We start from the raw sequence: 6,674 nt of genomic DNA on the forward strand, positions 1-6,674 counted from the left end.
GATCACATGAGTTGCACGAAAACTCTGGCATGTATGGACACTAAGATAAGCTAAGTATGGACGTAACAAGGGGCAGAAAGACCAGGAAAAGTAATAGCATACGTTGAAAGAAAGCTAAGATGGAACAAAAGAAATTATCCGATCAATGATCCGGAGTTGGTTACGATATGAACGCACTTAAGAGTTTGGAGTATTATCCATGCAGCATATATGTTGACAATCATACACCCATAGAAGATTCCGGTATAAGTTAAAAGAAAGAATTGAGCCCAGGTCATAGCCAAAGGAATGAATTATTAGAAGATTGTATCATGGATATTCCATAGCATCCATGAAGGGCTAAAGTAATAAATAATACCATGAGCCGCAGAATGGAAGATAACGTAAGCCGACATAAAGGCCGATCAGAAGAAGGAGGAAACTAAAGAGCTACATCAACGAAGTAGATTATTGGACCCAGAAGTTATAGGAATCATGATTGAAAACATAGCAGAATCACTCTCGATATTAGAGGTGCAAGAGAGATAGCACAACAACTATATTCTATAATGGCTCTACGAGAAAGCCAATTAGAAGAATACCAGCCTCATAAAAAGTCAGTATGGAGCTACCACCAGATCGTGTATGCACTAGAGGTGTAAGTATTATAATAGAGCTCCAAGTTGTGGATGTGAATTATACCTATGTGAAAGGGAGGTCATGAGAGAGATAGAAGATGTGATACAAGATTATATGATAAGTAATGTAAAGGTGAACAACGTACGAGATACTCAAATGCAGAAGGTTATGAATAGTCCATACTACGGATAAAAGACTAGAAGCGCTGGTATTCAGTATCCAGGAATGATAGCAGCTCGTCAGTAGCATAACTTTCAGCCTATGGTTTCTAGGTACTGAAAGGTCTATTTAAGAGAATAAAGGAGATTTAGAGATGATGTGATGTCTCGCTTGATGTTCCAGAACAACATAAGGAAATATATGGTGCAAGCAAGTTTAAGAAAGGTTGCGAACAAGTATGAATAGATATGTGTAGGTCGCAAGCTAAAGTATGGTAGAGCGACAAGGCTTTAGGAAGACAGGAGTAAGGATAAGAAAAGGTAAGGGAAAAGGTGACAAGAATTGATAAATCCTTGGGATTAAGCTCATGAAAATAATAGAGCTGATGAATTCTCTAAGTGATAGAAGGCTCACTATAGCCAGAATGAACTCAAAGGAGTCTAAGACTAGTAGCGCTTACAAGAGATGGAATGCTGCCCTGGTATTAGAATAAGGGCGTAATTGTGATAAATAAAGGATGACGTATGGGCCTTCGATTGAGTAATGATTTGAAGAGGATTTCATGAATTGTAAGGGACTAAAATACCCACGCAAGGTGAATTACATTGGGATGCTGTGAGATACGGTTATGAAAGTATAGTATCACCCCTAGGTGGATCGATCTAATTACTCCAGATGTCCCCGGTGAGACGCGAGCCCTAGCGGCGGTGTTACATAAAAGATAAAGTTATTAGTGGTAGATAATGAATCAACATTAAGATGAATCACCAACAGATGGATAAAAGTTCAACAGTATGAGATGAGACTAGACCACCAGTCTTAAGGATAAGCAACGAGAGTAACCTGGAGTTGGTTGCAGGCCTCGGTAACGATAAATCGAGGTAAGAGTTATGGTATAGTATGACCTACTTAGATGCAATAAAGTCATACGGATGGAAAACCGGGTCTATGAAATATGATATAGCCATATTCACAAGTTCTACAAAGTACCGAGCGAAGAACTTCAGTACACCTATAAATGCCCAGAGAGGCATCCTATTAAACCTTGTATATGTTTACAAAGTAAGGTCTAGAGATCGGCTAAAAGTTGGAGGAAAAAGGAGAGAAAAGTCGCATAGGCACACTTACAAGGTCAGTATCGTAGAGGTTGCATGATAGAAGGTAGCAACAGTTACAAGATTGAAAGGAATTCGATCACAAGTCATGGCATGGGAAAGAGGCCTAAAAGGGGGGAGGGGGATGCCCTGGCGTTTGGATTTATTCACAGATCAACTGCCTAAATGACAAGGAAAGTATTGAGGTATTCACAAGAGCTATAAGTTATGAAAATGATAAAAACATCAGTCAACATTCGAGGACGAATGTTCCAAAGGGGGGAATGATGTCACGCTCCGCAATATTACGTCGATATTACATCCCGCAGTGTTATATTACGATGATGTCACGCCTTGCAGTACTACATTACGATGATGTTACGCTTCGCAATATTAAATTACGATGATATTGAACCCTGTCGTATTGTACGTTGAATTTGTCGTAAGGTAATTGACATCAGTCTAACGAAAAGATTATTTGGAGATTATAAGGATTATACTATTTCAAATAGGTGATGAGAAAATTCGTGAAGGTGAGAGGGGAAGCAAGTGAAAGAAAATGAATTTTCATCCAAGTTTGGCATGTTGGGGGTACAATTCGGTCCGAGCGTTAATGCCAGATATTTATGGACTAGTACCATACAAGGTACCATATGACTATGATAGTAGGATGTATAAAGTGTATTAAAAATAAGTGAAATTTTAAGTAATTTGAGACAATTCTTAATTATGCGGGTAATTGGTTAATTACCGGATAGCAGAATATTACCTAAATAAATTAATTAATTGTTCGATAAGGATCAAAATTACCCCACCCCCAAAACGTGGCAGCTAGCCACCTTATAAATAAATGACTAAGAGTCATTCTTGGTGGCATGAGGATTTAATGTGTTAGCTACACATTCCCTTCATTCCATATATCTTATAAATAACTACTATAATTTGAAGACTATCCATTCTTACAATTAGAATGGTTAGCCATGAATTGACAAGTAAAAGTCAATACAAATCAGAACGTTAGTCGTTCTTCAAACTTTCAACAAAATGTCTTTCAACCAAAATCCAACAATTCAAATCAAAGTGGGATTTTGCAATTATAGCTGAGTACGGTGCAATCTTTCTCAATAATATCATACGTATTTTTCCCTACTCCAATCTTGCCGTTACGTGTTGTTGCAATTGACCTGTGTTAGATGGATTGTCAAGAGAACCGACTCAGGTATGTTAAGGCTATCCCTTCTTTCTTTTGGCATGATCCATACGATGCAAACGAAACGTGCAAATGCACGACTTCCATAAATGAATGTATTCATAGAAATGCTAGAGATGCTTATGTTCTTGATTCTCCATATGTCATATTATTCTATTGTCTGTTCATGGGTCTCAGAAAAATACGTAAGTTGAAAAAGTTTACTTCATGATATTATTCAAAGGCATAATGGTCTTATGACACTCCAAGAGATTTTATTGACGTACTTCTCATGCATTGCATACATGTACATTGAACCATGACCAGATGGCGTTATATACGCGTATATATGTATATTATATGTATATGGGATATGGAAAAAGGTTACGGCGTTATATACGCACCACCACCTGATCAGCTGGTATACGTTGATGATTTGCCCACAGTGGCCGAGATGATATGTTGGGATGCCCTCAGAGGCCTGATGATGTTATGAACACATATACCCATGCACGATATGATATTTATACGCATATGCATGACATTATAAAAATAAAATGAATTTACAGAGCTATGCAAACGTATATGTCGAGTCTTTTACTCCATGTCTCTCTCATGTCTATTATTTATGTAGACATGTAATTTTTGACCCGCACATTAGAATTATCCTTAATAGTCTTAGTATTTTTAGAATATTACTTGAGCTTATTTCTATATGATTTTACTTTATTATTAATTTTAATTCTATTTTTATAGGGCACAAAAATTGAAAAAAAAATACAAAAATAATTTCATCTCTTCTATTTCATTCATGTATTAGGTATTTTTCGGAAGATATTATTATTATTATTATTATTTTAACCTTTTTTTTATTCTAATATAATCCTTGAAAATACCAAAAATAGTTTCAACTTCAATTTTTAGTTTTTATTTTTAATATTAATAGTTTATCAAAATCAACTAAGAGTTTTATATTTGTTGTAGGTATTTAAATTGAATTTTTCAGCTTTCTTTTGGCCCAATTTTGTAAAATTTCGGAGCCCAATTCAAATATGAGCCTAAAATTCAACAACCCACTCCCTTAAATCAACCCAGACCCGCCGACCCACCTGTTGACCCGCCCCATTTTCCTTGTAAATCCTAGCCCTTCACTCAATTTATCCAATGGCCCTAATTAAACCTTAGCCCCATATAAAAACCAAAATAAACCAAACCCTAAACCTATCTAACAAACCTTCAGCCGCACCCAACCCCCATCTCCGCTTCTGCCCGCGTGCCTACCACCCCAAACTCGCCGGAAAAACTCGCCAACCCGGCGAATTAACTCACATGGTCCCCTCATGCTCCTCACTCATCATTAGCATCTGATTTTAACGCGTTTTCTTCTCATCTCACGCGCTCTTCACAATTTCTTTGAAGAATCCGAGCCATTCATAAATGGATGATAGTTAAATTGGAGCCGTAGGATCGAAATCTTTGGATCCTAGGCGTCCATTTGCCTAAAACCCATTTGCACGAAAAGGTTTTCGGATTTTTGGGGATTTTTCAGATTTTGTGAGATAAAAAATCGGATTTCTTGGAGAGGAAGGAGGAGGAAGCTTCTAGGGTTCCTATGAATAGGGCTTCTTTGGACAGAAAAAAGGGGGTTCTGGAGAAAAATTGGGGGAGGAGAAATTAGTGTTGAGCCCTTTTCACTTTAGGGATTCCGTCTTTTTCAGACTTTTAGTTTAATTCAAATCTCAGAAAAATACAAAAATACATGTTTCTTCTTTCCAATTTCAATTTTCGTTTTCAAAGATAGGTTTCGATCGAAGTTCCGAGGTCTGGTTTCAAGTTCTTAGCGGTTTGTTGATTGACGGCGAGTTTTTGGTTGCTGGTTCGATCCCTGTTTACCTGCTGCTGTGTCCCTTATTTATTTAATAACTTCATCGAAAAGTTTGACTTGTAATCGCTTACAAACATATTCAATCAAAAGCTTTCGGCATTCAGGTTCATCTCTTTCCCTTTTTCATTTCTGTTTCGGTGCTGGTTTAAGGCATGAAGAGAGCTTAGGATAAAAAGTGATAGAATTTAAGTGTTAATAGAAAGCTGACTTTGCGGGGTTCAAATAGTATTGAATCAATATTAATCGTTTCCTATTACATGTGTTCTGTTTTGCTCTTGGTATTTAAATGTCTCACAGCTTCGATTCTTCCCAGTTCTAATATGGTCGATTGAAGTTTGATTCGATTGTGTGATAGTCTGAGTTGACGAGATATGTTGTGTTACTGTTAGAGTTCGTTTGACTAGCTTCTTTTATAAATGCAAAGTTTTATGCTAAGGCGCATTGATCGATTCGAAATGACTTGATGGAAATCTGTATGTTTCTTAGGTTCAAATGGAATCACTTCCATACCTTCTTGTAATTACAGTTACATTCTGCTTCTCTAATTCGCATGTAGGTTTGTTCTTACTCACTGAAACTTTAAAGTCGACTCATGTTGGTTATTTGGTTTATTCTTCTCAGTTTGAGCATAGTGTAGTCTTAGAGAAATTTGTTATGTTTTTCTACCAGCTGATGAATTAGTTTATCTTCCTGATATCCCAAATTCGTTGTCATTTTGGTTTGAGATTGGCTTGGTTTGATACAATGTTTCTAGATGCTTCTATTCGAATTCCATATTTGTTTGAAGCTTAGGATTTAAGTGTGTAGTTTGGGAATTAATACAATTGAACAATAAGACATGTACTGCCTCTTGTTCTATTTGTCCCATGTACTAACTTGTAGTTCCATCTAATTGCTCTTTCTCTTATTAAGATATATTAGCATCTTTTCTCGAGGCTTGATTAGTTTGATCCTATTTCCTGTTTGTAATGTGGCGTTATGACTGAATATCAGCTACCCGATATGAAAGCCCGTAGTTGAACCTTACATCTGGGAAGCTTAAGTTTCAAGTTATATTAATTGAATGATTGGTGAAGAGTGCATCTGTTCTAGTCTGTTGATTGTTAATCTGATAAATGCATTTGTAGTAACTCTGGTCAATAGTTGGTATTCTGTTTAGACACTGATTCCTTTGGATCCTGTTAAAGTCATTAGTGATAATCTATTTGGTCTTATTTTTATCATTCAGGTACGGATTTATTTACCACAGCTCGAGCATGAGAGATACCCCAGGACCACTGCATTCAGGAGCTTCTTGAGGAGCTTTTTTTTTTTTATTTTTATGTTTTTGAGTCTATTGTTCTTGTTTACTTCCTAATCTTGTACAGTAGTATTCAGTCATTTAGTTGGTGCCAAAGTTGTCGTAGTATTGTTCAGTTTGTCGAGTCTATCATTATCGTACTTCCTGTTTTGTATTTGTAAAACCAAAAAATATTATAAATGAAAAATCTAAAAAGATTTTTATTTTATTTGTCCATTACTTTTTTCAGAACTATGCTTGATCTGATTCATGAGGGACATGATACGTAGGCAACCTACATAGGGTTCGATCGAATCATCATTTAAAAAAACTAAAAAAAAAGAGAGAAAAAAGAGAGAATGAAGTTGTGGGACAAGAGAAATGGGAGGAAAGAAAACAGCGATAAAAAGAAAGAAAAGAGAAGATTGAAATGAACAAAATTGGGATGAT

General features: G+C 36.3%; 1 long non-coding RNA gene across 1 annotated transcript; it reads left to right on the forward strand.

Moving 5' to 3' along the window:
* LOC109228933 lies at nt 4,294–6,461 on the forward strand. The gene is made up of 2 exons (XR_002068481.1): nt 4,294–5,049; nt 6,174–6,461. It is a non-coding gene; the product is annotated as an uncharacterized LOC109228933 (long non-coding RNA).

Source organism: Nicotiana attenuata, chromosome 7, assembly GCF_001879085.1.
Source record: "Nicotiana attenuata strain UT chromosome 7, NIATTr2, whole genome shotgun sequence".
NCBI lineage: Eukaryota > Viridiplantae > Streptophyta > Magnoliopsida > Solanales > Solanaceae > Nicotiana > Nicotiana attenuata.